Here is an 11,630-nt window from a genome sequence, read left to right as displayed (position 1 = left end):
CAACAGAAAAATATAATACTATACTTTTCAACGATAAAATATAATACTATACTCTTCAACCAAAAATTTAATACTTCACTTTTCAACAGAAAAATATAATGCTGTACTTTTCAACAGAAAAATCGAATACTTTACTTTTCAACAGAAAAATATAATGCTGTACTTTTCAACAGAAAAATATATTAGTAGACTTTGTAACAAAAAATATAATACTGCACTTTTCAACCAAAAATATAATACTATACTTTTCAACCAAAAATAATTAATAGATTAATGATTAAACATAAATGTGGAAGTTTCTTACAAATAGGAGAAAAAGACGACTTCTTTTTAAAAAAAGGGGGAAAAATAAGAGATTAAGGGAAGATGTGTGAGGTCTTTAATCTCAATAAAGGCTTTTTAAATTCCTTTTGAATTTGTCTACTGTTCTTGAAGAGTAAAAAATAGTTTGACCTCATAAAATACCTACAATTTCATACAGATCTTAATTTAGATTAGATAATTACTTTTCAAAGTATTTAAAATAATTTTTTATTTAAAAGAAGGAGTTTCATTATCTGGTTGAATTATTATTTCACGAATAATCAGCAAAAGTAGAGCTCGGGCATTGTACTCAACGACCTGATGCTATCGATCAATCTTCACGTGTTCTCCTCTTTCACAAACTTGGTTTGAGTTTTGTACATTCTCACGCAAATTTACAACAATCTTTATTTCAAATTTTACATTCCATTAAGACTTTGAGTTTCTTGAATTAAAAATATTTGATTCTCGCTTTAGTTGTACTTCTTTGTCGCTCAAATGGTAAAAAAATCAGGAAAAGTTCACAAGACTTCAAAACCATTCAAGTTGAACTGAAAAGAATTCAAATGTATTGAAAACATTTTTTAAATCATAAAAATTCTATTGATTTCCATAGAAATGGAATGAATTTACAGAGATTTAAGATAAACACAAGAATTCGATGAATACATTATTATTTTTTTTAATTTATATTTTCCTTTAAATTCAAGTTAAATTAAAACAAAAATTAAGTGGATTTAAAACAGTTTCCAAATATGAAAAATCTTCATTTAATTAAATAACTTTGAAAATTGCTTAGAAATTTTTCAAGGAATTCAAAAGAATCTATTTAATTAAGTAGAATTGAGTAAATTTAGAAAAATTCAAGTGAATTAAAAACTTCAAGAGAATTAAAAAGAATTCAGGTTGAATTCCAAAATATAATTTTAAATCTCTTTAAATCTTTCAAACTCTACTGATTTCTTATAAAAAAGTGACTAATGATTACAAAACAATCCAAGACAAATTCAGAAGAATTCATATGAATTAGACAAATTTTGTAAAATCGAAAAAATGAATACATTTCAGTACCACTTGAGTAAACAAACTTATAGGAATTTAAGCGCAACAAGAGAATTTAATGAAATTCATAAAAAATCAAACAGAATTTAAAAAAAGATTAAGAGAATTCAAACAAATTCAAAAATATGCACAAATTTATTGAACTGAGTAAGTTTCAAATGAGTTTGGAAAATCCAAGAGAATTTAAAATAATTTGATGAAAAAAAACCTTTTTAAAAATGCACAAAATTTAGTAAAATTGAATTGAATGAATTACAAAAAATATTTGGAAATCTCTATAACCTTTTATGTACTCTAAAATTCTTCCATATCTTCCGAAATTCTAAGAAAATCTTAAAAACTGCATGCAATATTCTTAAAATCCTTTAAAATCATTAAAACCCTTAAAAATATTCTCAAAAAGCCTAAAATATTTTAAAGTCTTTGAAATCTTTTCAAGCTATTGAAATAAGTAAAAAAAGTTCCAGGAATCTTTTTGATTTTCTGAAATATTTCAAATACATTTATACCTTTTCAAATTCCTTGAAACTTTTTGAAACTCTTGAAAATGCCATATAACATTTCACCATACCCCTAAATATTTCAAACTCTTTTAAATCCCATTAAATTACTTAAATCCATTACAAATTTCTGTGTAATCTTTTAAAATGACTTAAAATATTTTCAATTCTTCAAAACCTTTTCAAAGTTTCTGAAGATCTTTAAAATGAAAAGAAATTTGAACAACATCTTAAAAATAATTCAAATCCTTTCATCATTTTGCCATTTGATCCTGAGGATCAAATAAATACAGACATTTAAAAATAACTTCAAATCTATTAATATCTTAGAAACCCTACAAAATACCTCATTTCTCTCGAATAAATTCTTTAAAATCCACAAAAAAATATTTCTCAAGAAAATAGTTCAATTTCCAACCAAACAGATGAATTTTCAACTAACATTTTTAATCGTATAACAAAAAATTGACTGTTTAACAAAATAAATGAATTTTCTACAAAGAAATTCATTTTTATCCCAAAAGATAAATTCTCAATTATAAATTCAATTATAAATTTAAAAAATTAGTTTTTTAGAAAATAAATTTTTTTTTAAATAGTAAAATTTTCAAAAAGAGAGGAATTTTCAACTCAAATGATACTTTTCCCAACAAGAAATAAAGTTTTAACAAAGTAGTTGAAATTTTAGCCAGATAAAAGAATTTTCAAGCAAATAAATGAATTTTGAAGCATGAAGATTAGTTTTCTACCGAAAAGTGAAATTTTCCACTGAATAGTTAAATTTTTAGCCGAGGAAATGAGAACGAAAAAAGATAAATTTTCAACCAAAAATGAAATAGTTGATATTGAAACCAAGAAAGATTTAAAATTAAAAAAAAAAACAGTTAAATCTAATCCAAAAAGACGATCAACCAAATGGTTGAATTTTTAAAAAACTGGTGGAATTTTTAAATAAAAAAATTTAAATCAAACCAAAAACGGATAAATTTTTCACCAAATAGTTGAGTCTCCAAGTCAAAAAGACTAATTTTTTTAGAAGAAAGTTGAATTTCAATTAAAAATGAAGAATTCTCGACTAAGAACTTTGATTTTGAAATTGAATAATTGAATATACAACCAAAAGCGACAAAATTTTAACAAATTGTTAAATAAAAAAATTAAACCAAAAAAAGATACTTTTTTACCAAAAAACGATGCATTTTCAATACAAAAGATCAAATTTTCAAACAATTTCATTTCTAACCAAATCGTTAAATTTAAAAAAAAATACTAACTTTCAGAAGGCACTTGATTTTTCAAATAAGAATTGTGGATTTTCGAACAGATATTTTTATATCAAAGAAAAAGAATTTTCAATAAAAAAGAACGAATTTTCTATCCGAAAAGGCGAATTTTCAACATAATAGATAAAATTATAAACCTGAAAATATAAAATTTGAACAAAAACAAATTAGTTTTCAGCAAAATAGTTGTTTTTAAAACCAAACAGTTGAATTTTTAATAAAATAGTTAGATTTTCAAGTTATGAAGATGAATTGATAAAAAAAAAAAATCAACCGAATAGTTGTTTTTAAAAACAAACAGTTGAACACTGAAAAAAATGGTGAGTTCAGCCAACTATTCAGTTAGTAAAATACGGCACTGCTATTTTATTAGCTGATACAGCTATTTTTTAGCTCACACAATAAATCCATTAGTTGCACTAACTATTTAGTTAGTACCCGCAACTAAGTAAATGGTTGTCCTAACTAACCATTTTTTAAGTGAATGTAAAAGACAAAGAGATGAATTTTAAACAATATATGTACATGAATCTTCAACCAAATAGTTGAAGTTCCTTCGAAAGAATGATAAATGTTCATTAAAAAATGGAATAGTTAAATTTTCAGTTTAAAAAATTAATTTTTAATTTAAAACAACAATTTTCAACAGACTATTTCATTATGAATTTTCAACTGAAATGATGAATCTTCAAACCAAAAATTACTTTTTAAAAAAATAATTGATTATTGTTAATTAATTATTAACAAAAAGAAGATAATAATTTTTAAAGAAAAATTTTTCTCTCAAACATAAAAATTAATCTTCTACCGTAAAAGACGAATTTTCAAACAAATAGTTGAATTTTCTACTAAAAAAGATCGTTTATCAACCAAAAAATAAATAGTAAAATTTTCAGTTAAAAACGATAATTTTTAACCAAAAAGATGAATCTTCAATAAAACGAAGACTTTTTAACAAAGTGGTTAATCTTTTTACTAAGTATAGTTCAATTTTCTACAAACAAATATGAATCCTCAACGAATGATATAATAGTAGAAATTTCAACCAAAAAGGATTTTAATATAAAATAAAAAAATTTTTGAATTTAAAAAAAAAAGATAAAATAGTTGAATTTGTAAAGAACTTTAACCAAAAACGGATACATTTCTAACTCAATAGTTAAGTCTTAAAGCTAAAAAGATTATTTGTTGAGAAGAAAATTGAATTTTCAACTAAGAGTGATGAACTTTTGACTAAGAACTTTTTTACCAAAAGAGATGAATTTGCAATAAAAAAGAACAAATTTTCTATCGAAAAGGATGAACTTCCCACATGAAAGTTAAATTTTCTAACTAGAAAGATACATTTTTAAAAGAAGAAACGTTTCCAGCCCAACAGTTCCTTTTAAAACCAAATCTTTGAATTTACAATGAATCGTTAATAATTCAACCGAAAATGATGAATTTTTACCAAAAAATTACATTAGAAAAATTGTGTACAAAAAGAAAGAAATTTTCAAAGTAAAAGACGATTTTTCAACTAGAGTTGCATTTTCGAAATTGAAAGATGAGTTTTCGAAAACAAAAAATTAATGATCTCCTTAACAGTTGCATTTACAACCGAATAGATCATTTTTTCAACCCACACAGATGAATTTTCAGTTAAAAACCCTAATTTTGAACAACAAAAAAAAGTATTTTCAACAAATAGTTCAATTTTCAAACAAAAAGATGAATTTATAAACAATTAAATGAATTTTTAACAAAGAAGTTCAACTTTCAACCTCGTAATTAAATTTTCAAATAAAAAAAAATTTGTTGAAAAACAAGACAAGTTTTCTACAAAAGAGATGAATTTTCAACCAAATAATAGAATTTTTAATTTAAACAGATTAATCATGAACCAAAAATTAAACAGTAAAATTTTGAGTTAAAAAAAAAGATAAAAATTTTTAATGAAAATAGTTGAAATCAACAAAAACGACGAATTTTCAACAAAATAGTTAGATTCTGAAATCTTTATCCAAATTATTAACTTTATTCAAATAACTATCATCCAATTAATCTTTATCCAAACAGTTGTACTTTTACCAAACAAAAATGTCTATAAAAAGGAACAATTTTCAATAAAATAATTGAATAGAAAAGTTAAATTTTTTACCAAAAAATTTCGAATTTTCACCAAAATAGTTCAATTTTCCACCAAACAAATAAATTTTTAACTAATAAAATTAATGGAAAATAAGTTAAATCTTTAAGCAATAAAATTAATTTTTAACAAAATTGGTCAACTTTAAACCAATTATTTGAATTTTAAACTAATAAAGATGAATTCTAAACGAAAAACTTTACAGTTGATTTTTCAATTAAAAACGATCAATTTTCGGCAAAATATGAAATAATTAAATTATCAGTAAAAAAAATTAATTCTCGACAAAAAAAAGCGAAATTTCAAAATTTATAATCAAACGAGACGAATTCTGAACCAAAAATATAATAGTAGACTTTTCACTTCAAATAAATCAACATTTAACGAAAAATATGTTTAATTTCTTATTGGGTTCTAATCATTCAGTTCACATTTAAGAGAAAAAATACAAGAAGAGGTGATTTCTTGAAAATAGGGGAAAAGAGGAATTCTTTAAAAAAAGAAAAAAGAGGAAAATAGGTGAGAGTGCGAATTCTCTAATTCCGTTAATTTCAGTTGTCTCTGAAATCAAAATTTAAATTTTTCGATAAAAAACATAAACAATTCAAAATTGCTAAGCATATTTTTCAGCCTTATCCCTATCTAGCAATGAATCCTCGAACATGAAGATTAGCATTCCGGAGTATCGCGAGGAGGTGTCTGAACACACTCCGAGACTTGGTGACTATTTTTATAATAAACCAGCACTGATCTAGAGGTGGATAGCTTCGTATAAATGAAAATTTAAAAGCCGAAAATTATTATTTAAATATTCAAAAATACGTTTTTGCGAAGCTAATGAAGAAGATCTTGAAAAAAGCAACTCGTGGAAAATAGTAAAATAAAAAATTAGACAAAGTAGGCATCTTGCCCCTACAAAAAAGGGTTTCGTAGCCTATTAAGATGTTAATTAAGTCCTTTAAACTCCCTCCTCTCATACGCCCTTCACTTGCAATTATCGCCCTACTTTTCCTCAATTACCCTCCTTAATTTCCCCTCACTTCCTCTATTTACCTTAATCTCAATTCCCCTCAACTTCTCTACTTTTCACTCCACTAATTTCCCTTCACTTCCGCTGCTTACCGTCATCTCAATTCTCCTCAACTCCTCTACTTTCCCTCCACTAATTTCTCTCCAATACCTCTACTTTCCCTTCTCTAATTTCTCTCACTTTCTCTCCCCTAACTTCCTCTCCTGATACTTCTACTTCCACTACACTATCTTTCCTTTCCCTTATTCACCCTTGTTTCCCGTTACTTCCACTCTCTTCAATTTTTTCTCAATTCCCCTTTCCTCAATTCACCTACATCTATTCCCCTGACTAACCTACTCTCCTCACTAACCTACTCACTCCTCTCTTCCACCATCTACCATCTCCTCATTTTCCTACTTCCCCTTTCACAATTTCCCCTATCTTAATTTTTCCTTACTTCCCTACTTTCCCATTTATCGTTTCCCCTAACTTCCTCTGCATCTCCTCTTTTCATTTCCCCTCACTTTCCGTTTCCTAATTTCCGCTACTTTTACTCTACTCATTTCACCTTGCTCAAACTATCTTCATTTTCCCTTACTTCCATTACTATCTTGTCCCACATCAACCCTGACTTCCCTTACTCCTCTTCCATAATTTCCCTTAACTTACACTTCTCTAGCCAACCCTATTTTTCCTTTATTTCCCCTACTTCTTGTTCCTAATTTACCTTCACTTCCTCTAACTACTCTCCTCTCATTTCCCCTACTTAGCTCCTGCAAATATATCCTCAATTCCTCTACTTTTCCCTCCTCTCATTATCCTCAATTTCTGTACTTCCCTCTTGTCACTTTCCTTACTACCACTCCCCTACTCCTCAATTTCCCTTACTTCCCCTCTTCTTACTGTCTTATATAACACTCGAATTCTTCTACTTCCTTTTCCCGGCCATAAAATTCCTTCCCCTAATAATTCGCACTACTTGCTAGTCTTCCCTTCACTTCCCTTATATCCTTCCCCACTTGCAAACATTTTCTTTACGTCCCCTCACATCCCTCACTTACACTCTCGTCACTTCTCCCTACTTCCCTCTTCCTTTACACTTTTCTACTTCTCCTTCCCTCCGTTCTCCTCCCCTGATTTCCCATCACTTCCCCAACCTCCACTCTCATAATTTCCCCATTACACCTCAACATGCCCTTTCCTCATTTCTCTTCACATTCACTCCACCAATTTCCCCTCATTTCACGTACTTCCACTTCGCTCATTTACCCTCACTAAACCTACTATCATTTTTTCTCACTCACACTAATCACAAGCCCCTTATTTTCCATTCCTTCCACTACCTACCCACTACAAATATCCCCTCACTTCCACTACTTCCCGACCCCTAATATCCCATCCGCTAATTTTTCATCTATCATTTCTACTCATTTCTTCTACTTGTCTTTACCTTATTTCTATTCAATTCTTCTACTTACACGTCCCCTCATTTCCCCTATTTCCCTTCCGCAAATTTTCACTAAATTATTTTTTCCTTTCACCCTCCTCAATTTCCCTACTTCAAATTCCTTTGCTTTCACCTACTTCCCGTACTCCCACTTCCGTAACTCCCCTACTTCCTCGCTCATAATTTCCTTTAACTTCCACTCTAATTTTTTCCCCTCATTCCCCCTAATTCTATCCTAACTTCACCTTATTTCCCATCATTCCCCTTTCCTTATTTTCCCTACTTTAACTTCGTTTCCTCTTACTTATACTACTCCCATTCTCTTCACTTTCCCTACTTCACCTCTCCTCCTTTCCTCTCACTTCTTTTACCACCCCTTCATTTCCCCTACCGTCCTGTAATTTCTTCTAATTCCCCCTAATTTCCCCTACTTCCATTCACCTTACTTCCCATGTCCGGAGCTACGAAACCCTAAAAAGCCACTAAATATTTAATAAGAAGTTCTAGAAAACGTCAGCTGAAAAAGTTTTATAAACTGTAGAATAGAATCAATGAATGCTTTCCATCTTCTACGAGACCTGAATGAAAATTCACCTGGAGACACAATCAATTAGTAAACTCAGCAAGCTCATTTATTTCTAGAACCTAGAAATCATAATAATCATCGTTTTCGATCTCAATTTGTAGAAGCCGATTTTTTTCAGGGTGGCCGTTTGTCTTTTCAAATTGAAATTTGTTTTTAAATTATTTCAAAACTTCTAAATATCTTTCAAATCTCCTCCAATTTTTCCTAATACTTTTAATTAATCCTGCAAAATTAAAAAACTTGCTTTAAAATCTTCCACATTATTTTTTAAAACATTTTGTTAAATCTTTCAATCGTTTTAAATATTCTTTTTAAATTATTTATAAAATTAAAATTATTTCCTTTAAAAAATTATTTATCATTGAAATTTAAATCATCTTTGAAATTTTTTCAAATCTGCGTATAAATCCAGCAAAATTAAAAAATTGTCTCAAGAGCACACTACTTTTTTACAATGTTGGAAAACTTTTTAAATATTCTCTTAAAATTAATGCAAATAAATTTTAAAAAATCGAAGTCAATTTGAAATAAAAATAGATTTTAATTCTCCTAGGAATCTTAATAGAATTTTTTATTTGAAATTAACAAAATCTACATTTTGTATGAAATTTAAATTTTTTGAATTATTTATTGAATTTATTAATTTTTTTAAAAAATATATTGAACCGACTCAATTTTTTCCTAGATTAATAATCATTCCATTGCTTTTTATTCTCTAAAATTTGCGTTTGTTTTAAAATATTTTCAAATATTCTGTTAAAATTAATTCGTCTAAGCTCTAAAATTTTAACGATTCAAGGCTTTCTGTTTCAAACAATTCTGTTTGAAACAATTCAGTTTCAAATTTTTTAGTTTTGAACATTTCGTTTAAAATTGCTCATTTTAAATAAACAGTCTAACGTTAAAAAGTATTTTTTAAATTCTATTTTTTCTTTATTAAAATTTTTCTAATTGAATACGTTAAAAATAGAATATTTTAGAATGAAACAACACTTTAATAGGATTTAAAATTGAATAAGAGTTGAATTATGCATCTATTTATTGAAAATTAATTAAAAATTAAAAATAGTTTATAAAGTTTCCATAAAACGATTTTTGTCAAAAAATTCAAACTTTATTCATTTTTAAATAGGCCCTTAAAAACGAAGACCTAAAATGGAAAATTTTCATGGTAAAATATTTGAGAATTACACATTGTAAACTGAATGTTTTCATAATTCAAAGATTTAACAATTGAAAAAAGTTAACAATTGAACTTGGTATTTAGAAAAAGTTGAAATCCAACTTATTTTAAATTATTGCATTAGATCATGATATCAAATTTATAATATTTACAGTAATTTTTTTTATTTGACATATTTCTTTTAAAATTTTGTAAAATTCGGCGTCAACATATAAATTCAATGCAATTTCTCGGTTTCTTAAGATTTAAAAAAAAATCCGATTATTTCCCGGTTTTCCTGGTCCCGCGGCCACCCTTTTTTGGATCTAAGTTCCCACCAAAAGTCTACTTTGGATTTCCCATTAAGGACAAAATGGGACTCTCATCAAGATTATTATTTAATCGATTATTTATTCATCAATATTAGTACTAGATCATTATAGAAAAACACCTGCACTCCAACTTTAATCACAGAAATCACTTAGAAATCATCACTTAGAAAATCACTTAGAAGGAATGATTTTAAACGATTTCTAAACATTTTAAATATTTAAAAGATTTTTGATTTATAACAGGGAATTTTTGATCATCAGAATAACCATGATTATTTGGAACAGAGAATTTTGTAAAAGAATTATAAGTTTGAATTTGAACAGGGATTTTTTTTAATTCACAGAAAAAAAGAATTGTTAATTCAAAGAAATTCTGACTTGCAACAAGGAATTTTTAAAACCTGACAAATTCTAACTTGGAATAGGAACCTTTTGTAAAGTCCCTATTTTAATTCTAAATTAAATTCTTTTCCAAATTTTCTTGTTTCAAGTCAAAAGTTACCTGTTCCAAGAAAAAATTATAATTCTTTTCATAAATTCCCTATAACAAGTCACAATTAAATTAATTTCAAAAATTCCTTATTCTAAGTCAGTAATTTATTTACAAAATTTGTTTTTATAATTCAAAAATATTGTAACTCTCCTTTTCTAAAATTAGGAAAAGAGAAATTTACAATTCGAGCACATTTTTATTTACCAAAAAATTTTTTTTTTTAATTCAAACAAATTCTGATTTAGAACAAGAAATTTTGAAAATCTGAAAAAACCTGACTTGAAACAGGAATTATTTTTCTAACTCCAATTTTATGAATCAGTATTAAAATTCTTTTCTAAAGCTTTCCGGCTCATTTTTAAAATTATCTGTTCCAAGACAAAATAATAATTATTTGAAAACAATGAAGGAATTTTTAAAATCTGACGATTTTTTTATCTGTAAATCCCCTTTTTATCAAATTAAATTTCTGTTCCAAAATTTCCCGTTCTATGTCAGAATTAAACTGTTTGACGATAAAATTTTTATTCCTTTACAAAATTCCCTGTATGAACATTATAATTAAATTCTTTTCGAAAATTCCCTATTCCAAGTCAGAATTATATTTATTTACCAAACTTGCTTTTATAATTCAGGAATATAGTAACTGCCATTTTCTAAAATTTGCAAAAGAAAAGTTTCAAATTCTGGTAAACTTTTATTAGTCTTTGTAAATTTACTTTTTAAATATTAGAATGAAAATTCCTTTCAAAAAATTCGCCTTCTACGTAAAAAATTCCCTGTTTCAAGTCAGAATCATATTCATTTACAAAATTTTCTATTATAATTGATAAATGAATTAACTCCCATATCCACAAATTTCCAAAGATATTTGCGAATTCTGAAAAACTTTTATAAACGCAAAAAATTTTAATTTAAATAAATTCTTATTTGGAACAACCAATTTTCAAAATATGACAAATCCTGACTTGAGGAATTTTTTTGTATATTCAATTTTATGAATATGAATTAACATTATTTTTCAAAACCTCCTGTTCTACGTGAAAAATTACATGTTCCAAGACAAAATTATAATTCTTTAAAAAAAACTCACCGTATCAAATCACAATTAAACGTATCCTACAATTTACAAAATAAAAGTTTCAAATTCCGGCAAATTTTTATAAGCGATAAAATGTGGAATTCAAACCAATTCTGAGTTGGAACAAAATTTTTTCGAAATACGAGGGTGGATTGATAAGTTTCCGGCCTGACCAAGAGATGGCGCCACTAGGCCTACCTTGAGGTAGCGTTCTATAGTACCATCCTTAGATAGCTTGTAG

At 26.9% G+C, this 11,630-nt stretch overlaps 2 protein-coding genes across 3 annotated transcripts in view; one reads left to right on the top strand and one right to left on the bottom strand.

The window, feature by feature from the left end:
• Nucleotides 1-11,630, bottom strand: part of LOC117172990 (glutamine-dependent NAD(+) synthetase) — a 141,962-nt gene that overhangs the window by 83,448 nt on the left and 46,884 nt on the right. The window lies entirely within an intron of this gene.
• LOC117172989 (cytosolic carboxypeptidase 2-like) overlaps nucleotides 1-11,630 on the top strand; it is a 52,193-nt gene that overhangs the window by 4,063 nt on the left and 36,500 nt on the right. The window lies entirely within an intron of this gene.

This window comes from Belonocnema kinseyi, chromosome 5 (genome assembly GCF_010883055.1).
Source record: "Belonocnema kinseyi isolate 2016_QV_RU_SX_M_011 chromosome 5, B_treatae_v1, whole genome shotgun sequence".
NCBI lineage: Eukaryota > Metazoa > Arthropoda > Insecta > Hymenoptera > Cynipidae > Belonocnema > Belonocnema kinseyi.
The sequence above is the reverse complement of the archived record's forward strand: the minus strand, read 5'-3'. Positions and strand labels throughout refer to the sequence as shown.